This window comes from Theobroma cacao, chromosome 6, assembly GCF_053813885.1.
Source record: "Theobroma cacao isolate CCN51 chromosome 6, ASM5381388v1, whole genome shotgun sequence".
In the NCBI taxonomy this organism is placed as follows: Eukaryota; Viridiplantae; Streptophyta; class Magnoliopsida; order Malvales; family Malvaceae; genus Theobroma; species Theobroma cacao.
In genome coordinates, this window is record NC_142644.1 from 8,565,985 (window position 1) to 8,591,713 (window position 25,729).

At 32.8% G+C, this 25,729-nt stretch overlaps 3 long non-coding RNA genes across 3 annotated transcripts; all 3 read right to left on the reverse strand.

Annotated features, from left to right (window-relative positions):
• Nucleotides 1-5,917: 5,917 nt before the first annotated feature.
• LOC148762057 (uncharacterized) lies at nt 5,918-8,095 on the reverse strand. Its single transcript, XR_016027115.1, has 3 exons — nt 7,728-8,095; nt 6,996-7,079; nt 5,918-6,140 (listed from the first exon to the last, which is right to left on the reverse strand). It is a non-coding gene; the product is annotated as an uncharacterized LOC148762057 (long non-coding RNA).
• Nucleotides 8,096-13,218: 5,123 nt separating this feature from the next.
• Nucleotides 13,219-15,375, reverse strand: LOC148762058 (uncharacterized). The gene is made up of 3 exons (XR_016027148.1): nt 15,008-15,375; nt 14,276-14,359; nt 13,219-13,420 (listed from the first exon to the last, which is right to left on the reverse strand). It is a non-coding gene; the product is annotated as an uncharacterized LOC148762058 (long non-coding RNA).
• Nucleotides 15,376-20,477: 5,102 nt separating this feature from the next.
• LOC148762059 (uncharacterized) lies at nt 20,478-22,655 on the reverse strand. The gene is made up of 3 exons (XR_016027146.1): nt 22,288-22,655; nt 21,556-21,639; nt 20,478-20,700 (listed from the first exon to the last, which is right to left on the reverse strand). It is a non-coding gene; the product is annotated as an uncharacterized LOC148762059 (long non-coding RNA).
• Nucleotides 22,656-25,729: the final 3,074 nt, after the last annotated feature.

Below are 25,729 nucleotides of genomic sequence, written 5' to 3' on the forward strand. Positions count from 1 at the left end.
TTCTAATCATACACAGCAAGCATGAAACGTAAAATTTTTAAAACTTGCTAAGAAGCCTAACGGCTAAATCACAAGTTAAGGGATCACATGCTGTGAGACATAAATTTAAGATAGATATTCCCAAGGAAATACTCAAGAGAAGTTTTGCTCTGGATCTCGTTAAAGCAAGCACTAAGTTATGTGATTATAAAAAGGAAGCTGTAAGCTGAGAGTGATATTAGTATTAATATTGAAAAATACTTGAGGAGAATCTAGTTTTAAGTTTTACAATTTCAAGTACAATTTATAAATTGGTTAAGGAAGAATGATGTTATGTTCATATGAAAGAGTGGAACAAAGGATGATAGAAGTTAACCTTGAAAATGAAGTCAGATAATGAAACTTTCCTAATATATTATGGAAATTGGAATTCGAAAATGCTTGAGGTATACATGATTCAAATGAGTTTGAGTCTTAAGTGACAAATCAATATCGTAATGCAAGAAAGATACAAGGTAATGTAGAGGTATGAAGGATAATCAAGGAAAAAGGATGACTCTTAGGAATTGTGGTATTGCATGAGATGCAATGATCAAGTTAAGATAAATCTTTAAGGCATCAATAGGATTATAAAGCATACACGCATAATAGATTATAATTCAATGAAGATGACATTGTGATGCAATGATATATAGTATAAGGAAACTCAAACATATGGTTGGAAAAGATATGAATGCTATGAAGTTATAAGCAAGCATAATAAGAAGGTTGACATGAACTATAAGAATCGTTATATTGAAACTAGGATTTGAGTGTGGATGAATAAAGGGAAGTGTAGTCCAAGGTATGTGAACACATGGATCTCTATACATAACGAGAGATGTTGACATTTGAAAATACATGTACACATGTATATATGAAATTGATAATTTGACTAACTAAGGTGAAGAATTGTTCTCAGTAATTGGGAGATTTTGAAATAGTGTCCAGAGAGGTCAGTGAGCTAAAGTGTTAATGGACATGTAATGAACGATTGAAATTGTGAATGACTTTGAAGGTAAACCTTGGATTGTTTAAGTTCTTAATGGAACTTTATTAAAGGAAGGGTATGGACCAGTATAAGATGAATGAATTAAGGTTGAGAAATTTGGTATGGAGCAAATTAATAAAATGATAAATAGGTATACATAAGAAAGTATGATATGTGATCGAAATCGATAAAATTGAGATGAAGTTGTGGTTCAAATTTAATAATGGTGATAAAGGCATGCTTAGTGTCTCGATATTAGAGATCATGGTTGTGAAAAGTATTATTGATCCGGTTCCAAAAGATGATAATTGCCATAAATAAAGCATTTAATTGAACTGAAGGTGAACAAGGTAAATATATTGAATGTCCCCATAGAAGGAATAAGGAGTAGGATCATAGAAGGAGATTGATAACGCAACATCGACGGGAATTCGAGGACGAATTCTATTTTAGTGGGGGAGATTGAAATATCCTATACTTTGATATGGTAATAAATAAAGTTGATCGAATGCAAATTGAGGTCAATTAAAATGTTTAAAAGTGATAAAAGACGAAAGGAGTAGTTTAGGATAAAATATTTCGCAAGTGAGAAAATAATAATAAAATAATAATAATTTTATCGGAGGAGAATTTGTGAGATAAAAGGTAATTCGGAAGTCAAGTGAGGCATAATAAGGTATTTTGGGTACCAAGGAGACAAGATAAAATTTTTAGAATAAAATAATATTTTATTTATGAAATAATATTAAAATATTAATATTTTGTCGGATATCGAAATCAGTCATGAAGAAGGATCATATGGTTGATCCAAGTGGGGGAGAAGATGACAAGCCCGACTCTATAAAAATATTTGTCATGACATACATGTGATGGATAACATGTTTGCATGCTAGGAGAGTCTCGAAAAATTTACAAAAGTTGGTATTGTACCTAAAGGTACAACAAAGTTGATTTAAGCCTCGAACTAGATCAAATACAGAATTTTCGATGAAATTAATAATTTTAAAGTCCCAGAATGGTTTAATATGGTGATTCGGAGTTCGAGGATCAATTTGGAGTCAAACCGAAATTTTCGCTATCTAAGGGTAAAATGGACATTTGCCACCTGGGAACAAAATGAGAATTTTTATAAAAGATTTTTGGCCCCATTTGACTTATTGGAATATGATTTGAGGTTTAGAAGTGAAAAAAAAAATTTATTTTGGTATAATTTGGAGTATAGGGGTAAAATGGTAATTTTACCACCTTATGAGCAAAACAATAGTTTTTCATCACCAGGACATTTTTCCAGTACATGGTCATCTCTTATCCTCATTTTGACCATTGACTAATTGTGTGGTGGAGATAAAAAGGATTAAAATTTTTAAAGTTTTAAAAACGAGCCAATGACATGATGCCACATGTCATGCCTTTATTAATTTATTATTTTCCTTTTTAAAAGGCACAAAAATCAGCCCATCTTCCACCCCATGGCCGGCCAAACCAGCAAGAAGAGAGAGAAAATAAAAACAAAACCCTAGAGAGAGAAAATCAAAGAAAAAGTGTGAATTTTCAAGGAAATTAAGTGAAAAAGGTGAGATTTTTTCTATTAGGCTTGAGTTTTCTTATTCCCAAGCATTTCTCCTTATTTTTCATGATTAAATTACATGTTTTCATGATGAATTGATGGCTGATCAAAATGGGTTAGGAGAGAGAAAGTTGTTAGATTAATTTGATTTTAAGTTATGTTAGTGTTTTAGTTAGTTTAGCATATTTAGGAACAAAACAATAAGAAAAGAATTTATTTTCCTCCATTACCATTATTGGCCAAATTTTCTAGGGGAATATTGGCTGATGATCTTGATGTTTATTTGAGGAATTATGATGAACAATGATGAATTATGAGCCTAGAAAAATAATGGGAATTTTCGGAGCAAAAATATGAATTTTTACCCACTAGGGGTATTTTCGTAATTTACTATCAAGACTGATTAATTGAATCTCATTCACAGTCACTAAGGTAATTTAAGTATAATTGGAGTGTAGAAAGTGAGAAGAATTGATTTGGAGTTAAATTGGAGATAATATGCCGAATTAGGTCAGCATCACATTTAAGCGGTAGTCGGATAAATTGTATATCATATTATGCATATATACTGAGCGTGAATTGATTTTATAATGGTCAAGAATTGATGTGGTGAATTATGTATTGTACATTGTGGATAGGTGGTGAGCAAAGTATACTGGTGAAAGTACAGAGATTGTGCTTGGAGATTGAGATTAGGAGTACATCGATTCCTAGAACTATGAGTGAACTTATTATCGTCTTAATTATCTAGAGTAGTTTTATACAACTATGTGGTTTTATGGAAAATGGGTTTAAATGGTAAATTGCTATGTTTTAAGAGAAATTGTGATTTTATAAAATGATTTTATAAATTTTTTGGAAAAATCGAATACTGAAAATGAAAATAGAGTAATTGGAGACTGCCTGCTTGTGTTGTAAATTTATGGTTTTAAAATTGAATGGCTTATGACAATATATGAGCATGAATGGCTAAACTAATTTTGGTGTTAGAATTATTTATACTGTGTATTCAGTCTTGAGAGGTTAGGTTGCGATAAATTGCCATGTCATGCTAGAATGAATTTTATTGATCGGTGGATTATATATTAATTATTCAATGCAGAGGGGGTTCCGTGGACTAGACTATTAGAGGGGCATGGTAAACTCCAGTATATTCTTACCTCGAACTGTAAAACCTGACCCTATAAACACATGTCCTGACATACATGCACTGAGTAATATGTTATTATGTAGGAAAAGCACTTAAGAATAGACGAAACTCGATATTGTACCAAATGGTACACTTGAGTTGATTTAACCTGAAACTAATTCAAATAGGAATTGTAGGATGAAATTTAATATTTTATAGTCAAGGAACGACTAAAAATGATTGTTTGGAGTTCGAGGGTTCATTTGAGGTAAAATTGGAAATTTTGATGTTCAAGGGCAAAATCGTCATTTTGCCACCTAAGATAATAATTTGATCATGGAGTGAAATTTTTTATCAAGATTAACTATTTGGAGTATAATTTAATGATAGGAAGTGAAAAAATTTAATTCTTGTGATTTCTGGAGTGTAGGGGTCAAATCGTAATTTTACCACCCGCAGACAAAATTTGAGATTTTGAGAGAATTTAGATCAAATTTGACAAATTGGAGAATGGTATGAGTATAATGGATGAAAAATATGTCTATGGGCAATTTTTCAGTTTTTGGGTAAAAATGTAAATTTTTACTTTTACGGGGGTAAAAGTGTAAATTTCAAAAACTACTCCACCGAGAGTTTGGATAAGTCTGAGAATTTTATTTAAGCTATGGATATGTGGGACAAGTGTATGGTGAAAATTTGGAAACAAATGGATGAAATTTTAAAAATGGGCCAATGGGAAAGTGACACGTGGTATTTTTTTAATGAAATAATATTATTTTAATGAAAAGTCAGCCCATTTAAACCCCATTTTAAGTGCTGGCCAGCCATAAGGAAGAACAAGAGAGGAAATAGAGAGGAAAGGAAGAAAAAAAGAAAAACCAAAGAGAAACAAGAAAATTCCAAGGGGAATTCACCGTTTTCGACCGTTTACGCGTCTAACGGTAAGATTTTTTTATTTTAGCTTGATTTCTACCTTTCCTATGCCTTTATTTCCATTTAGCATGCTTGAGGAGAGAGATAAAAAAGTGATATCAAGGGCTGGATGAAATTCTAGGGGAGAGAAATTGGAATTTTTAGGTTTTGATTTTTAGTTAAATTGATAGTTTTAGTTAGTTAAATGTGTTTAGAAATTAAATTGGGCAAGAAATCATTAAATTTTCAAAATACCCACTATTGGCTGGATGCTCAATGCTGTACAATGATGATGAATTGATTTTATTCTAAGGAAAATGAAGAGAAAATGATGAAAAACGATTAAACGTGATAGAAAAACAAAGTAGAAAATTATCCGAGTTAATGTCCCATTTTTGGCTGAATTTTCCAAGGAAGGGAGTGAGCTGATTTTGTTGTTTTTAGAAGGTTATTGGCTGATATTTAATGGTTAGAAATGTTGGAGAGAGAATGGGATGATTTAGAGCTAAAATGGAACGCGTTAGTAATTTATCAGGCAAAGTGCCAAAATAAGTTAATATCGCGTTTAAGCCGTTTTAGGCTATTGCATTTCATGCCATGCATTAGAATAGGATTTAAGTTAATTATATAGTGATTTAGCATCAATGTGATGAATTGTGTAAATTTTTGTAATGTGTCTAGGAGGAGAGCCTTCCGAAAAAGACAAAGAAGTCGTACCCGACGAGTAGTGATTGGAGCGCTTAGAAAGCTTTTAGTTTGTACAAACGGTGAGTAGACTTATTATTATTGTAAATTATCTAGTGTTTATTTTTAAATGCCCTTTATGTATTTTATGAAATGAGAACGAGATTAAAACGGGTTTTTTGATGTTTTAGGAATAAATGTGACAAATAAAAATATATTGTATTTGTCACGACCCGAAACTCCCCATCGAGCCCGTGACAACCGCCGCGAAGCCTCGACAAACATTCTTCACCCCGAACGTCGATCGAAACCTCGCAAGGCTCTCGTATCAGCTTTCGCACTTCCCCGGTGAGCAATAGTTATCAAATAATCAAAATACGAAGGATTACAAATCATTTCCAAATCATAACATAACATTTTTTTTTTGCTCATAGGGGCATTTTTGTCATTTTTGTCGAAAACCTCGAAACTTGCTAAAAATGTAGTAGGTAAGCCGAAAATATATATTTAATGATTTAAAAAAAAATTAAGTATCTAAAACGTTCATTTGAAGTGAAAATTTGACCATTTGAATATAATAAAAATATTCAATAAAATAAACTATTTTCTTGTAAAATAATTTTCATAAAACTATCGATACATAATTCTTATTGCGTAAAAGATAATTATATACATATATACTATAAAACAAATAACCAAAGCATAAAATTTCTTTTACAGTGACACGTGGGCCCACATCTATCCAAAATGCATCGGAAGCTGGAAACCTACAGCTTTTACCGATTCGAGTCCAAATGAAAGTCCTTGTCAAAATCAGCTAACTATGGAATTCCCTGAGCCTGAAATGTGAGGAAATGAGGGTGGTGAGATTATAAAATCCCAGTGAGTAAACAGATACCATCTAAACTATCTAAAGTCGAGTAAATGGAGACAATTAAAATAAATCATCATACTGTAATTTCATTACCATTCAACTCATTTCAACCAAATAAAATCAATCCATAAAAATCGAGAAATCAACTTGGCTTATGAATTTCTTAAAACTTTGGCTCGTGCCAAAACTCATACTCGGTGATACCTTGCGCAGGGCATCTAACCGAGTCCGCCAAGGCTGTTAAAATTTTGTGTACACTTAAAATATATTTTTGTTTGAAAAAAATACAGCCGTTCCTTGGCGTTGGCTGAGTTCCCCTTCACGTGGTGGTTTGGCGTGAAGTGAACCCTAAGCTATACCCCAGGAGATACCCTACGCGCCTCTCCGTTCGAGGTAATAATATAATGGAGTTTACCGTGCCCCTCTAATAGGCTGGTCCACGGAACCCCCTCTGCAGTAAATAATTAATATATAATCCACCAATCAATAAAATTCATTCTAGCATGTCATGGCAATTTATCACAACCTAGCCTCTCAAGGCTGAATACACAGTATACATAATTATAACACCAAAATCAGTTTAGCCATTCATGCTCATTTATTGTCATAAGCCATTCAATTCAGAACCATAAATTTGCAACACAAACTAGCAGTCTCCAATTACTCTATTTTCAAAACCAATATTCGATTTTTCAGAAAATTTATAAAATCACAATTTCCCTTAAAACATAACAATTTACCATTTAAACCCATTTTTCATAAAATCACATAGTTGTATAAAACTACTCTAGATAATTAAGACGATAATAAGTTTACTCACAATGTCTAGAATGCAGACTTTCGAAGCACTCTGTCTACTGGTCCTCGGATGTAATTTTCTTGCCTTTATTGGAGGACTCACCACCTTGACACAGTACAAAATCGAGAATTCACTAAGTTGGTACTAAATCAAAATTAAACTAATTTGGACTACCAATGCATGATATGGAATGCAAAAATGCACTGGTAACTATCTAAATCCGGTATTAGCCTAATTCGTCTTATCACCCGATTAAATTCCTAACGGGTTCGTTTAAACTCCAATTTAATTCTTTTCAGTTTCTATACCTCAATTGCACCCAAATTAACTTAATGTCCCTCAGTGTGATGCAAATTATCAGTCCCAATAGTAAATTACGAAAATACCCCTAGTGGGTAAAAATTCGTATTTTTGCTCCGAAAATTCTCATTATTTTTCTAGGCTCATAATTCATTATTCCTTAACCAATTCTCCTAGAATAAAATCAAACTCATCCTCACTCACTACATGGTAAATTCAGCCATTAATGGTTGGGGGAGAAAATAAATTCTTTTCTTGTTGTTTTGTTTCTAAATATGCTAAACTAACTAAAAACACTAACATAAATTAAAATCAAATAAATCCAACAACTTTCTCTCTCCTAACCCATTTTTTCAGAATTGAATTCATCATGAAAACATGTAATTTAATCATGAAAAATAAAGAGAAATGCTTGGGAATAAGAAAACTCAAGCTTAATAGAAAAAATCTCACCTTTTTCACTTAATTTCCTTGAAAATTCACACTTTTTCTTTGATTTTCTCTCTCTAGGGTTTTGTTTTCTCCTTTCTCTCTCTTGTTTCTTGCTTGGCCGAATGTTGAAGAAGAAGAATGGGTGGGCTGATTTTTTTATGCCTTTTTTATTGTTTAATGAAATAATATTATTTTATTCATATTTTAAATATTTTATTAATTCATTTGTTTTTTCTAGCCATCCATTTGTCCTAATTTTTCCACCATGCATTCCCTTTGACTTATCCAAGTCTTAAGTGATATTTCCAGATTTTTCCAAAGTTTTGGTGGAGCAAATTTTTCAAAATTACACTTTTGCCCCTGAACTTTTCAAAAATTACATTTTTACCCCAAAAATTGAAAATTTTCCATAATGCATAATTTTCACTCCTCATACTCATTTCACACTCCAAATAATTAAATTTGATCAAAATCCTTTCAAAAAATTAAATTTTCGATTTCGAATGGTAAAATTACCATTTTACCCTTTTACTCCAAATTATACCGAAATTAAAATTTTTCACTTCTAGACCTCAAATCTTACTCCAATAAGTCAAATGGGGCCAAAAATCTTTTCTAAAAATTTTCATTTTGTCCCCAGGTGGCAAATGACCATTTTGCCCCTGGATAGCGAAAATTCCAATTTGACTCCAAATTGATCCTCGAACTCCGAATCACCATATTAACCCATTCTGGGACTTTAAAATTCTTAATTTCATTGTAAATTCTCTATTTGATCTAGTTCGAGGCTTAAATCAACTTTATTGTACCTCTAGGTACAATACCGACTTTTGTAAATTTTTCGAAACTCTCCTAGCATGCAAACATACTATCCATCACATGTATGTCATGATAAATATTTTTATAGAGTCGAGCTTGTCATCTTCTCCCCCACTTGGATCAACCATATGATCTTTCTTCTTGATTAACTTCGACATCCTGCTAAATATTAATATTTTAATAATATTTTATTAATAAAATATTATTTTATTCTAAAAATTTTATCTTGTCTCTTTGGTACCCAAAATACCTTATTATGCCTCACTTGACTTCCAAATCGCCTTTTATATCACAAATTCTCCTCTGATAAAATTATTATTATTTTATTATTATTTTCTCACTTGCGAAACATTTTATCCTAAACTACTCCTTTCGTCTTTTATCACTTCTAAACATTTTAATTGACCTCAATATGCATTCGATCAATTTTATTTATCACCATATCAAAGTATGGGGTATTTCAATCTCCCCCACTTAAATAGAATTCGTCCTCGAATTCCCATCGATGTTGCGTTATCAATCTCCTTCTATGATCCTACTCCTTGTTCCTTCTATGGGGACATTCAATTTATTTCCTTCGTTCACCTTCAGTTCAATTAAATGCTTTATTTACGGTAATTATCATCCTTTGGAATCGGATCAGTAATACTTTTCACAACCATGATCTCTTATATCTAGACACTAAGCATGCCTTTATCACCATTATTACATTTGAACCATAACTTCATCTCAATTATACCGATTTCGATCACATATCATACTTACTTATGTATACCTATTCATCGTTTTATTAATTTGCTCCATACCAATTTTCTCAACCTTGATTCATCCATCTTATACTGGTCCAAACCCTTCCTTTAATGGAGTTCCATTAAAAACTTAAACAATTTAAGGTTTACTTTCAAAGTCATTCATAACTTTAATCGTTCATTACATGTCTGTTAACACTTTAGCTCACTAACCTCTCTGGACACTATTTCAAAATCTCCCAATTACCGAGGACCATTCTTCACTTCAGTTAGTAAAATTATCAATTTCATATATACATATATACATGCATTTTCAAATGTCAACCTCTCTCTTTATATATAGGAATCCATGTGTTCACATGCCTTGGACTACATTCCCCCATTATTCATCTGTATCCCAATCCTAGTTTCAATATAATAATTCTTATAGTGCATGTCAACCTTCTTATTATACTTGTGTATAACTTCATATCATTCATATCATTTCCAACCATATGTTTGAGTTTCCTTATACTATATATCATTCATCACAATGTCATCTCCATTGAATTATAATCTATTATACGTGTATGCTTTATAATCCTATTGATGCCTCAAAGATTTATCTCAACTTGATCATTGCATCTCATGCAATACCACAATTCCTAAGAGTCATCCTTTTTGTCCTTAATCATCTTTCATGCCTCTATATTACCTTGTATCTTTCTTGCATTACGATATTGATTTGTCACTTAAGACTCAAACCCATTTGAATCATGTATGCCTTAAGCATTTTCGAATTCCAATTTCCATAATATATTAGGAAAGTTTCATTATCTGACTTCATTTTCAAGGTCAACTTCTATCATCCTTTGTTCCACTCCTTCATATGAACATAACATCATTCTTCCTTAACTAATTTATAATTTGTACTTGAAATTGTAAAACTTTAAATTAGATTCTCCTCAAGTATTTTTCAATACTAATACTAATATCACTCTCAGCTTACAACTTCTTTTTATAATCACATAACTTAGTGCTTGCTTTAACGAGATCCAGAGCAAAACTTCTCTTGAGTATTTCCTTGGGAATATCTATCTTAAACTTATGTCTCACAGCATGTGATCCCTTAACTTGTGATTTTGCCATTAGGCTTCTCAGCAAGTTTTAAAAATTTTACGTTTCATACTTGCTGTGTATGATTATAATCTCTTCTCAAAGATGTTTATGTATTCCTAAAACACTTAATCTTAAAGATATATAAATACGTACTCATCCATTCAATCCTTAACTCGTCTTCATAGGTTTCCAGGGTGCCACACAATTAGCCTCATGTTGTTACTAACCCTTGTCATTTTACTGTATCAAAACAGATATTACAAATTCTCGTAATGATATTCTATATAAACTGATTTTCTATACCAGTCTCGTAATTCTTCCTTCACACTTTCATTATTTGGTATCTCATCTCAATATAGTCATTTCAAGAATCTTTCAATTTTTTTTTCTTTTAATTATATGCCTATATACAAGGCAATAAAGAAGTTTTTCAATTCATTTGGGTAAACATTCTCCAGAATATTTAAGACTCCCAGATAACAAAACACAATGACCAACAACCAAAATTCAATTTGTAAGCTCAATATCGTGTCACTCCCATCTTACTCATGCATCATAGGCGTGAGATATTCGGAGCATTATAGCGTTGAACAATCAATGTTGAAGTACTGTAGCTATTAGAAATTTTCTCATCAAAGCTATTTGTTTGCATTCAAAGTCACCACATCAATCATTCTCAACCAGTGGTTTCCCTTTTAGATATATATCATGAGTTCCATAAGTATAGGTACCTTCTATTTTCTTGTCATACACACTAAGCTAGATTAATACTTTCATCTCATGTCATCTTTTGACGTTTATCAACATTCATAAAATTCCACCTCAAAACATCCTTTCCATACAGTGTAATAAGTTCATGATAAATATACCACTCCACACATAAGTTGCTTACTATCTACAACTTTCCTCAAATTTATTGTCATCCTTATCCCATTTATCTTCTTTGTCTTATACTCCAATAATCTTATTGACTTTCGGTATAATTAACTACGAAAACAGCTCAGCTTCCTCCTTATTTTATTCTCACAATCCTTACTGAATCAAAATTTTATATTCCCCATATTCCATAATTTAACTTCATTGGGTTATATTTGTGCCCGACTATTACCTCATAGTATCATAACATCACTAAATAATCCCCTTCATGCTTAAATTACAATCATTAACTTAATCACATTATCCATTCCGAATGTTATTTATGACCTTATTGCTTCATTCTATAACCTTCCTCAATAATTATATTACCAATTTATCTCTGTTATACTAAAAGATTCCCATACATATCCAATTATTTAAACTGCTATTTTACATTCCGTTCGAGTCATACAAAATAAAAGCCACTCCTAACTCCTTTACACAGGTAACTACTACATCTTCCCTTAAACGACACTTGCCTAGATTTATGACAATACAACTTCAACTAAAGTATTAAACATCTTTAGGTTCCTCATTGTCCTGATCCGGGCACATCAATGGATCCTCTTCCTCCTGAGATTTTCTCCTTTGTTCTTCAATCCAGGCTTGTTGTATTCTCCTATATTCTTCATCACTCACCGGTGCAGCATTTCTTCCACAATCGGGAGGAAAATGTCGTACACCTGACACTTTTCTAAGAGGTTTACTTGCCACTGTTACTTTCTCCTTATCCTTTTCTGGTTGTCCCCTTACATTTCTCCCACAGCCTGGTGGAAAGTGTCGGACTACTGTCACACTCTTCCTAGAACGAATACCTCATTTAGCTATCCTTAATTTCCCCCTTTCTTTAACATGTTCCTTAGATTTTCTCAAAAGGGAACCTCTTATGCTTACATTAATATTATTACTATCTGTACTTTTTGGACTACTCGGTTTGGGTTGCCACCGGCTCTTAGCAGTAGAATCTAGCGATCCCTCGCTAATACTATGAGAGGCGTCGGGACTACCTTCTCTCCTAGACATGGTGTATGTGTCACCAGTGCACCTCAAAACCTATATGCAATCAAATAGTAAGTGTTTAATTATTTATGCATCTCAAAAATAGGTAGATTTTTATATGTAGATGTATACATTCTATTCAATCTAACCTAACTTAACTTAAATTAACTTATCTTAACTTAACTGGACTTGGGGCCACGCAGTGTCAGTGTAGATTTCTTAAAACAACCTTAAAATCAAAAACTTTAAAATCCAAAGCTTTAAAATCAAAATATCTGATCTTTAAACCACGCTCTGATACCAATCTAAATTCTTCCACCACTCTGGACACAGATGGCATTCGATGGTACCTATCAGAGCACTCGGCAAGAGGTGCACTTCACTCCGGGACGCACCGGGAGCAGTCCCTTCCCTCCTCTTCCAAGCTCCTGGGCGGAGAGTCATACTTCGCCATAGATCATATGCGAGAGTTCCCAGGAATAGGGTTATCTTTCCCTTTGCTCTGATACCAATCTAAATTGTCACGACCCGAAACTCCCCATCGAGCCCGTGACAACCGCCGCGAAGCCTCGACAAACATTCTTCACCCCGAACGTCGATCGAAACCTCGCAAGGCTCTCGTATCAGCTTTCGCACTTCCCCGGTGAGCAATAGTTATCAAATAATCAAAATACGAAGGATTACAAATCATTTCCAAATCATAACATAACATTTTTTTTTTGCTCATAGGGGCATTTTTGTCATTTTTGTCGAAAACCTCGAAACTTGCTAAAAATGTAGTAGGTAAGCCGAAAATATATATTTAATGATTTAAAAAAAAATTAAGTATCTAAAACGTTCATTTGAAGTGAAAATTTGACCATTTGAATATAATAAAAATATTCAATAAAATAAACTATTTTCTTGTAAAATAATTTTCATAAAACTATCGATACATAATTCTTATTGCGTAAAAGATAATTATATACATATATACTATAAAACAAATAACCAAAGCATAAAATTTCTTTTACAGTGACACGTGGGCCCACATCTATCCAAAATGCATCGGAAGCTGAAAACCTACAGCTTTTACCGATTCGAGTCCAAATGAAAGTCCTTGTCAAAATCAGCTAACTATGGAATTCCCTGAGCCTGAAATGTGAGGAAATGAGGGTGGTGAGATTATAAAATCCCAGTGAGTAAACAGATACCATCTAAACTATCTAAAGTCGAGTAAATGGAGACAATTAAAATAAATCATCATACTGTAATTTCATTACCATTCAACTCATTTCAACCAAATAAAATCAATCCATAAAAATCGAGAAATCAACTTGGCTTATGAATTTCTTAAAACTTTGGCTCGTGCCAAAACTCATACTCGGTGATACCTTGCGCAGGGCATCTAACCGAGTCCGCCAAGGCTGTTAAAATTTTGTGTACACTTAAAATATATTTTTGTTTGAAAAAAATACAGCCGTTCCTTGGCGTTGGCTGAGTTCCCCTTCACGTGGTGGTTTGGCGTGAAGTGAACCCTAAGCTATACCCCAGGAGATACCCTACGCGCCTCTCCGTTCGAGGTAATAATATAATGGAGTTTACCGTGCCCCTCTAATAGGCTGGTCCACGGAACCCCCTCTGCAGTAAATAATTAATATATAATCCACCAATCAATAAAATTCATTCTAGCATGTCATGGCAATTTATCACAACCTAGCCTCTCAAGGCTGAATACACAGTATACATAATTATAACACCAAAATCAGTTTAGCCATTCATGCTCATTTATTGTCATAAGCCATTCAATTCAGAACCATAAATTTGCAACACAAACTAGCAGTCTCCAATTACTCTATTTTCAAAACCAATATTCGATTTTTCAGAAAATTTATAAAATCACAATTTCCCTTAAAACATAACAATTTACCATTTAAACCCATTTTTCATAAAATCACATAGTTGTATAAAACTACTCTAGATAATTAAGACGATAATAAGTTTACTCACAATGTCTAGAATGCAGACTTTCGAAGCACTCTGTCTACTGGTCCTCGGATGTAATTTTCTTGCCTTTATTGGAGGACTCACCACCTTGACACAGTACAAAATCGAGAATTCACTAAGTTGGTACTAAATCAAAATTAAACTAATTTGGACTACCAATGCATGATATGGAATGCAAAAATGCACTGGTAACTATCTAAATCCGGTATTAGCCTAATTCGTCTTATCACCCGATTAAATTCCTAACGGGTTCGTTTAAACTCCAATTTAATTCTTTTCAGTTTCTATACCTCAATTGCACCCAAATTAACTTAATGTCCCTCAGTGTGATGCAAATTATCAGTCCCAATAGTAAATTACGAAAATACCCCTAGTGGGTAAAAATTCGTATTTTTGCTCCGAAAATTCTCATTATTTTTCTAGGCTCATAATTCATTATTCCTTAACCAATTCTCCTAGAATAAAATCAAACTCATCCTCACTCACTACATGGTAAATTCAGCCATTAATGGTTGGGGGAGAAAATAAATTCTTTTCTTGTTGTTTTGTTTCTAAATATGCTAAACTAACTAAAAACACTAACATAAATTAAAATCAAATAAATCCAACAACTTTCTCTCTCCTAACCCATTTTTTCAGAATTGAATTCATCATGAAAACATGTAATTTAATCATGAAAAATAAAGAGAAATGCTTGGGAATAAGAAAACTCAAGCTTAATAGAAAAAATCTCACCTTTTTCACTTAATTTCCTTGAAAATTCACACTTTTTCTTTGATTTTCTCTCTCTAGGGTTTTGTTTTCTCCTTTCTCTCTCTTGTTTCTTGCTTGGCCGAATGTTGAAGAAGAAGAATGGGTGGGCTGATTTTTTTATGCCTTTTTTATTGTTTAATGAAATAATATTATTTTATTCATATTTTAAATATTTTATTAATTCATTTGTTTTTTCTAGCCATCCATTTGTCCTAATTTTTCCACCATGCATTCCCTTTGACTTATCCAAGTCTTAAGTGATATTTCCAGATTTTTCCAAAGTTTTGGTGGAGCAAATTTTTCAAAATTACACTTTTGCCCCTGAACTTTTCAAAAATTACATTTTTACCCCAAAAATTGAAAATTTTCCATAATGCATAATTTTCACTCCTCATACTCATTTCACACTCCAAATAATTAAATTTGATCAAAATCCTTTCAAAAAATTAAATTTTCGATTTCGAATGGTAAAATTACCATTTTACCCTTTTACTCCAAATTATACCGAAATTAAAATTTTTCACTTCTAGACCTCAAATCTTACTCCAATAAGTCAAATGGGGCCAAAAATCTTTTCTAAAAATTTTCATTTTGTCCCCAGGTGGCAAATGACCATTTTGCCCCTGGATAGCGAAAATTCCAATTTGACTCCAAATTGATCCTCGAACTCCGAATCACCATATTAACCCATTCTGGGACTTTAAAATTCTTAATTTCATTGTAAATTCTCTATTTGATCTAGTTCGAGGCTTAAATCAACTTTATTGTACCTCTAGGTACAATACCGACTTTTGTAAATTTTTCGAAACTCTCCTAGCATGCAAACATACTATCCATCACATGTATGTCATGATAAATATTTTTATAGAGTCGAGCTTGTCATCTTCTCCCCCACTTGGATCAACCATATGATCTTTCTTCTTGATTAACTTCGACATCCTGCTAAATATTAATATTTTAATAATATTTTATTAATAAAATATTATTTTATTCTAAAAATTTTATCTTGTCTCTTTGGTACCCAAAATACCTTATTATGCCTCACTTGACTTCCAAATCGCCTTTTATATCACAAATTCTCCTCTGATAAAATTATTATTATTTTATTATTATTTTCTCACTTGCGAAACATTTTATCCTAAACTACTCCTTTCGTCTTTTATCACTTCTAAACATTTTAATTGACCTCAATATGCATTCGATCAATTTTATTTATCACCATATCAAAGTATGGGGTATTTCAATCTCCCCCACTTAAATAGAATTCGTCCTCGAATTCCCATCGATGTTGCGTTATCAATCTCCTTCTATGATCCTACTCCTTGTTCCTTCTATGGGGACATTCAATTTATTTCCTTCGTTCACCTTCAGTTCAATTAAATGCTTTATTTACGGTAATTATCATCCTTTGGAATCGGATCAGTAATACTTTTCACAACCATGATCTCTTATATCTAGACACTAAGCATGCCTTTATCACCATTATTACATTTGAACCATAACTTCATCTCAATTATACCGATTTCGATCACATATCATACTTACTTATGTATACCTATTCATCGTTTTATTAATTTGCTCCATACCAATTTTCTCAACCTTGATTCATCCATCTTATACTGGTCCAAACCCTTCCTTTAATGGAGTTCCATTAAAAACTTAAACAATTTAAGGTTTACTTTCAAAGTCATTCATAACTTTAATCGTTCATTACATGTCTGTTAACACTTTAGCTCACTAACCTCTCTGGACACTATTTCAAAATCTCCCAATTACCGAGGACCATTCTTCACTTCAGTTAGTAAAATTATCAATTTCATATATACATATATACATGCATTTTCAAATGTCAACCTCTCTCTTTATATATAGGAATCCATGTGTTCACATGCCTTGGACTACATTCCCCCATTATTCATCTGTATCCCAATCCTAGTTTCAATATAATAATTCTTATAGTGCATGTCAACCTTCTTATTATACTTGTGTATAACTTCATATCATTCATATCATTTCCAACCATATGTTTGAGTTTCCTTATACTATATATCATTCATCACAATGTCATCTCCATTGAATTATAATCTATTATACGTGTATGCTTTATAATCCTATTGATGCCTCAAAGATTTATCTCAACTTGATCATTGCATCTCATGCAATACCACAATTCCTAAGAGTCATCCTTTTTGTCCTTAATCATCTTTCATGCCTCTATATTACCTTGTATCTTTCTTGCATTACGATATTGATTTGTCACTTAAGACTCAAACCCATTTGAATCATGTATGCCTTAAGCATTTTCGAATTCCAATTTCCATAATATATTAGGAAAGTTTCATTATCTGACTTCATTTTCAAGGTCAACTTCTATCATCCTTTGTTCCACTCCTTCATATGAACATAACATCATTCTTCCTTAACTAATTTATAATTTGTACTTGAAATTGTAAAACTTTAAATTAGATTCTCCTCAAGTATTTTTCAATACTAATACTAATATCACTCTCAGCTTACAACTTCTTTTTATAATCACATAACTTAGTGCTTGCTTTAACGAGATCCAGAGCAAAACTTCTCTTGAGTATTTCCTTGGGAATATCTATCTTAAACTTATGTCTCACAGCATGTGATCCCTTAACTTGTGATTTTGCCATTAGGCTTCTCAGCAAGTTTTAAAAATTTTACGTTTCATACTTGCTGTGTATGATTATAATCTCTTCTCAAAGATGTTTATGTATTCCTAAAACACTTAATCTTAAAGATATATAAATACGTACTCATCCATTCAATCCTTAACTCGTCTTCATAGGTTTCCAGGGTGCCACACAATTAGCCTCATGTTGTTACTAACCCTTGTCATTTTACTGTATCAAAACAGATATTACAAATTCTCGTAATGATATTCTATATAAACTGATTTTCTATACCAGTCTCGTAATTCTTCCTTCACACTTTCATTATTTGGTATCTCATCTCAATATAGTCATTTCAAGAATCTTTCAATTTTTTTTTCTTTTAATTATATGCCTATATACAAGGCAATAAAGAAGTTTTTCAATTCATTTGGGTAAACATTCTCCAGAATATTTAAGACTCCCAGATAACAAAACACAATGACCAACAACCAAAATTCAATTTGTAAGCTCAATATCGTGTCACTCCCATCTTACTCATGCATCATAGGCGTGAGATATTCGGAGCATTATAGCGTTGAACAATCAATGTTGAAGTACTGTAGCTATTAGAAATTTTCTCATCAAAGCTATTTGTTTGCATTCAAAGTCACCACATCAATCATTCTCAACCAGTGGTTTCCCTTTTAGATATATATCATGAGTTCCATAAGTATAGGTACCTTCTATTTTCTTGTCATACACACTAAGCTAGATTAATACTTTCATCTCATGTCATCTTTTGACGTTTATCAACATTCATAAAATTCCACCTCAAAACATCCTTTCCATACAGTGTAATAAGTTCATGATAAATATACCACTCCACACATAAGTTGCTTACTATCTACAACTTTCCTCAAATTTATTGTCATCCTTATCCCATTTATCTTCTTTGTCTTATACTCCAATAATCTTATTGACTTTCGGTATAATTAACTACGAAAACAGCTCAGCTTCCTCCTTATTTTATTCTCACAATCCTTACTGAATCAAAATTTTATATTCCCCATATTCCATAATTTAACTTCATTGGGTTATATTTGTGCCCGACTATTACCTCATAGTATCATAACATCACTAAATAATCCCCTTCATGCTTAAATTACAATCATTAACTTAATCACATTATCCATTCCGAATGTTATTTATGACCTTATTGCTTCATTCTATAACCTTCCTCAATAATTATATTACCAATTTATCTCTGTTATACTAAAAGATTCCCATACATATCCAATTATTTAAACTGCTATTTTACATTCCGTTCGAGTCATACAAAATAAAAGCCACTCCTAACTCCTTTACACAGGTAACTACTACATCTTCCCTTAAACGACACTTGCCTAGATTTATGACAATACAACTTCAACTAAAGTATTAAACATCTTTAGGTTCCTCATTGTCCTGATCCGGGCACATCAATGGATCCTCTTCCTCCTGAGATTTTCTCCTTTGTTCTTCAATCCAGGCTTGTTGTATTCTCCTATATTCTTCATCACTCACCGGTGCAGCATTTCTTCCACAATCGGGAGGAAAATGTCGTACACCTGACACTTTTCTAAGAGGTTTACTTGCCACTGTTACTTTCTCCTTATCCTTTTCTGGTTGTCCCCTTACATTTCTCCCACAGCCTGGTGGAAAGTGTCGGACTACTGTCACACTCTTCCTAGAACGAATACCTCATTTAGCTATCCTTAATTTCCCCCTTTCTTTAACATGTTCCTTAGATTTTCTCAAAAGGGAACCTCTTATGCTTACATTAATATTATTACTATCTGTACTTTTTGGACTACTCGGTTTGGGTTGCCACCGGCTCTTAGCAGTAGAATCTAGCGATCCCTCGCTAATACTATGAGAGGCGTCGGGACTACCTTCTCTCCTAGACATGGTGTATGTGTCACCAGTGCACCTCAAAACCTATATGCAATCAAATAGTAAGTGTTTAATTATTTATGCATCTCAAAAATAGGTAGATTTTTATATGTAGATGTATACATTCTATTCAATCTAACCTAACTTAACTTAAATTAACTTATCTTAACTTAACTGGACTTGGGGCCACGCAGTGTCAGTGTAGATTTCTTAAAACAACCTTAAAATCAAAAACTTTAAAATCCAAAGCTTTAAAATCAAAATATCTGATCTTTAAACCACGCTCTGATACCAATCTAAATTCTTCCACCACTCTGGACACAGATGGCATTCGATGGTACCTATCAGAGCACTCGGCAAGAGGTGCACTTCACTCCGGGACGCACCGGGAGCAGTCCCTTCCCTCCTCTTCCAAGCTCCTGGGCGGAGAGTCATACTTCGCCATAGATCATATGCGAGAGTTCCCAGGAATAGGGTTATCTTTCCCTTTGCTCTGATACCAATCTAAATTGTCACGACCCGAAACTCCCCATCGAGCCCGTGACAACCGCCGCGAAGCCTCGACAAACATTCTTCACCCCGAACGTCGATCGAAACCTCGCAAGGCTCTCGTATCAGCTTTCGCACTTCCCCGGTGAGCAATAGTTATCAAATAATCAAAATACGAAGGATTACAAATCATTTCCAAATCATAACATAACATTTTTTTTTTGCTCATAGGGGCATTTTTGTCATTTTTGTCGAAAACCTCGAAACTTGCTAAAAATGTAGTAGGTAAGCCGAAAATATATATTTAATGATTTAAAAAAAAATTAAGTATCTAAAACGTTCATTTGAAGTGAAAATTTGACCATTTGAATATAATAAAAATATTCAATAAAATAAACTATTTTCTTGTAAAATAATTTTCATAAAACTATCGATACATAATTCTTATTGCGTAAAAGATAATTATATACATATATACTATAAAACAAATAACCAAAGCATAAAATTTCTTTTACAGTGACACGTGGGCCCACATCTATCCAAAATGCATCGGAAGCTGGAAACCTACAGCTTTTACCGATTCGAGTCCAAATGAAAGTCCTTGTCAAAATCAGCTAACTATGGAATTCCCTGAGCCTGAAATGTGAGGAAATGAGGGTGGTGAGATTATAAAATCCCAGTGAGTAAACAGATACCATCTAAACTATCTAAAGTCGAGTAAATGGAGACAATTAAAATAAATCATCATACTGTAATTTCATTACCATTCAACTCATTTCAACCAAATAAAATCAATCCATAAAAATCGAGAAATCAACTTGGCTTATGAATTTCTTAAAACTTTGGCTCGTGCCAAAACTCATACTCGGTGATACCTTGCGCAGGGCATCTAACCGAGTCCGCCAAGGCTGTTAAAATTTTGTGTACACTTAAAATATATTTTTGTTTGAAAAAAATACAGCCGTTCCTTGGCGTTGGCTGAGTTCCCCTTCACGTGGTGGTTTGGCGTGAAGTGAACCCTAAGCTATACCCCAGGAGATACCCTACGCGCCTCTCCGTTCGAGGTAATAATATAATGGAGTTTACCGTGCCCCTCTAATAGGCTGGTCCACGGAACCCCCTCTGCAGTAAATAATTAATATATAATCCACCAATCAATAAAATTCATTCTAGCATGTCATGGCAATTTATCACAACCTAGCCTCTCAAGGCTGAATACACAGTATACATAATTATAACACCAAAATCAGTTTAGCCATTCATGCTCATTTATTGTCATAAGCCATTCAATTCAGAACCATAAATTTGCAACACAAACTAGCAGTCTCCAATTACTCTATTTTCAAAACCAATATTCGATTTTTCAGAAAATTTATAAAATCACAATTTCCCTTAAAACATAACAATTTACCATTTAAACCCATTTTTCATAAAATCACATAGTTGTATAAAACTACTCTAGATAATTAAGACGATAATAAGTTTACTCACAATGTCTAGAATGCAGACTTTCGAAGCACTCTGTCTACTGGTCCTCGGATGTAATTTTCTTGCCTTTATTGGAGGACTCACCACCTTGACACAGTACAAAATCGAGAATTCACTAAGTTGGTACTAAATCAAAATTAAACTAATTTGGACTACCAATGCATGATATGGAATGCAAAAATGCACTGGTAACTATCTAAATCCGGTATTAGCCTAATTCGTCTTATCACCCGATTAAATTCCTAACGGGTTCGTTTAAACTCCAATTTAATTCTTTTCAGTTTCTATACCTCAATTGCACCCAAATTAACTTAATGTCCCTCAGTGTGATGCAAATTATCAGTCCCAATAGTAAATTACGAAAATACCCCTAGTGGGTAAAAATTCGTATTTTTGCTCCGAAAATTCTCATTATTTTTCTAGGCTCATAATTCATTATTCCTTAACCAATTCTCCTAGAATAAAATCAAACTCATCCTCACTCACTACATGGTAAATTCAGCCATTAATGGTTGGGGGAGAAAATAAATTCTTTTCTTGTTGTTTTGTTTCTAAATATGCTAAACTAACTAAAAACACTAACATAAATTAAAATCAAATAAATCCAACAACTTTCTCTCTCCTAACCCATTTTTTCAGAATTGAATTCATCATGAAAACATGTAATTTAATCATGAAAAATAAAGAGAAATGCTTGGGAATAAGAAAACTCAAGCTTAATAGAAAAAATCTCACCTTTTTCACTTAATTTCCTTGAAAATTCACACTTTTTCTTTGATTTTCTCTCTCTAGGGTTTTGTTTTCTCCTTTCTCTCTCTTGTTTCTTGCTTGGCCGAATGTTGAAGAAGAAGAATGGGTGGGCTGATTTTTTTATGCCTTTTTTATTGTTTAATGAAATAATATTATTTTATTCATATTTTAAATATTTTATTAATTCATTTGTTTTTTCTAGCCATCCATTTGTCCTAATTTTTCCACCATGCATTCCCTTTGACTTATCCAAGTCTTAAGTGATATTTCCAGATTTTTCCAAAGTTTTGGTGGAGCAAATTTTTCAAAATTACACTTTTGCCCCTGAACTTTTCAAAAATTACATTTTTACCCCAAAAATTGAAAATTTTCCATAATGCATAATTTTCACTCCTCATACTCATTTCACACTCCAAATAATTAAATTTGATCAAAATCCTTTCAAAAAATTAAATTTTCGATTTCGAATGGTAAAATTACCATTTTACCCTTTTACTCCAAATTATACCGAAATTAAAATTTTTCACTTCTAGACCTCAAATCTTACTCCAATAAGTCAAATGGGGCCAAAAATCTTTTCTAAAAATTTTCATTTTGTCCCCAGGTGGCAAATGACCATTTTGCCCCTGGATAGCGAAAATTCCAATTTGACTCCAAATTGATCCTCGAACTCCGAATCACCATATTAACCCATTCTGGGACTTTAAAATTCTTAATTTCATTGTAAATTCTCTATTTGATCTAGTTCGAGGCTTAAATCAACTTTATTGTACCTCTAGGTACAATACCGACTTTTGTAAATTTTTCGAAACTCTCCTAGCATGCAAACATACTATCCATCACATGTATGTCATGATAAATATTTTTATAGAGTCGAGCTTGTCATCTTCTCCCCCACTTGGATCAACCATATGATCTTTCTTCTTGATTAACTTCGACATCCTGCTAAATATTAATATTTTAATAATATTTTATTAATAAAATATTATTTTATTCTAAAAATTTTATCTTGTCTCTTTGGTACCCAAAATACCTTATTATGCCTCACTTGACTTCCAAATCGCCTTTTATATCACAAATTCTCCTCTGATAAAATTATTATTATTTTATTATTATTTTCTCACTTGCGAAACATTTTATCCTAAACTACTCCTTTCGTCTTTTATCACTTCTAAACATTTTAATTGACCTCAATATGCATTCGATCAATTTTATTTATCACCATATCAAAGTATGGGGTATTTCAGTATTGATTATGAAATTGAGTAATTAGAGGCTGCAAATTCACTTGAAAAATATATATTTTCCTAGGAATGGCTTATAAGAAATGAGTATATGTGGCTATATTTTGTGAGTGCATTGGGAAATTTATGTAAGTTGTTTTTACTATGCAGGCTGGATAAATAAATAAAAGCCATGTTATACTGTCGAAATTTTATTAAAATTGGTGGGTTAGTCACTGCAGTGACGGGTTTCCGTGGGCTGCCTATTAGAGGGGCACGGTAAACCCAGTTATATAGTTACTCCAGTTGTAGAGGCGAGGAGGGTAACTCCCAGGGTAGTAATAGAGCTCACTTCACGTCGAACCCCCACGTGAATGTGTAACTCGGCCAACGCCAAGGGACGGCTTGTTTTAAAAATAAAAATATGTTTCACGTGTGAATATTTTAACACCCTTGACGGACTCGGTTAGATGCCTCGGCCAAGGTATCCCCGAGGATTAGTTTTGGCTTGAGCCTTGTTTTAATAAAAGACATAAGCCTTAACAACTGTTTTGGTAAATTACAAATATTTTATGGTTTAAGAAATAAATTGAAAACATTATGAAATGGGTTGAAATTTGTTGTTTAAACTTGCCTCCATTTTACTCGCCTTTAGATATTTATGATAATGTCTGTTTACTCATTGGGATTTTATAATCTCACCACCCTCATTTCCATCCATTTCAGGTTCAGTATAGACGGTAGATAGCTGATCTCATCGAGGACTACCATCGGATCTGCATTTTCCAAACCGTAGGTTCACAGTCCTCTTTACTTTTATTTATTCGGGGGCCCTCTTGTTATTGTAAATTAAATTAAATATTTTGGCTTACTATATTTCAGTATGTATAAATTTATTTAGCTTTTACGCTATAAAAATTATTCACGTATAACTCTATAAATATTGTTTTATAAGAAAATAGAATATTTCCCTTAATATTTCTTTTATTTTCTTATTATATTCAAATAACCCTAATTTCGTTTGAAATGAAGATTTTAGACTTTTAAACTCATTTTGAATATGAATTATGTATTTTGTACTTGTATATTACGTTTTAGCCAGTTTCAAAATTTTTGAGAAAAAAATAACCAAAATACCCCTGTGTGGCGAAAATTTTATTTTGATTATTTTTGATCTAAAATAGTGTATATTCTCTAAAAACTCGATCTTTAACAACGATTGCTCACAGGAAAGGAAAGAAACTGATATGTAAGCCTTGCGGGGTTCCGGTTGGCATTCCGAATAATGAGTGTCAATCGGGACGTCGCGACGATTGTCATGGGCTTGAGGGAGGTTCCGGGTCGTGACACGAATGGAGAGGCGCGTAGGGTATCTCCTGGGGTAAAGCTTAGAGTTCATTTCACGCTAAACCACCACATGAAGGGGAACTCAGCCAACGCCAAGGAACGACTGTATTTTTTTCAAACTAAAAATATATTTTAAGTGTATACAAAAATTTTAACAGCCTTGGCGGACTCGGTTGAATGCCCTGCGCGAGGTATCACCGAGTATGAGTTTTGGCACGAGCCAAAGTTTTAAGAAATTCATAAGCCAAGTTGATTACTCGATTTATATGGATTGATTTTATTTGGTTCAAAGGTAATGAAATTACAGTATGATGACTTATTTCAATTGTCTCCATTTACTCGACTTTAGATAGTTTAGATGGTATCTGTTTACTCACTGGGATTTTATAATCTCACCACCCTCATTTCCTCACATTTCAAGCTCGGGAAATTCCATAGTTAGCTGACTTTGACAAGAACCTTCATTTGGACTCGAATCGGTAAAAGCTGTAGGTTTCCAACTTCTGATGCATTTTGGTTAGATGTGGGCCCACGTGTCATTGTAAAAGAAATTTTATGCTTTGGTTATTTGTTTTATAGTATATATGAATATAATTAACTCTTACGCTATAAGAGTTATGTACCGATAGTTTTATGAAAATTATTTTACAAGAAAATAATTTATTTTATTGAATATTTTTATTATATTCAATGGTCAAATTTTCACTTCAAATGAACGTTTTAGATACTTAATTTGTTTTTAAATCATTAAATATATATTTTCTGCTTACCTACTACATTTTTAGCAAGTTTCGAGATTTTCGACAAAAATGACGAAAATGCCCCTATGAGCCAGAAAGCAATATGTTATGTTCTGA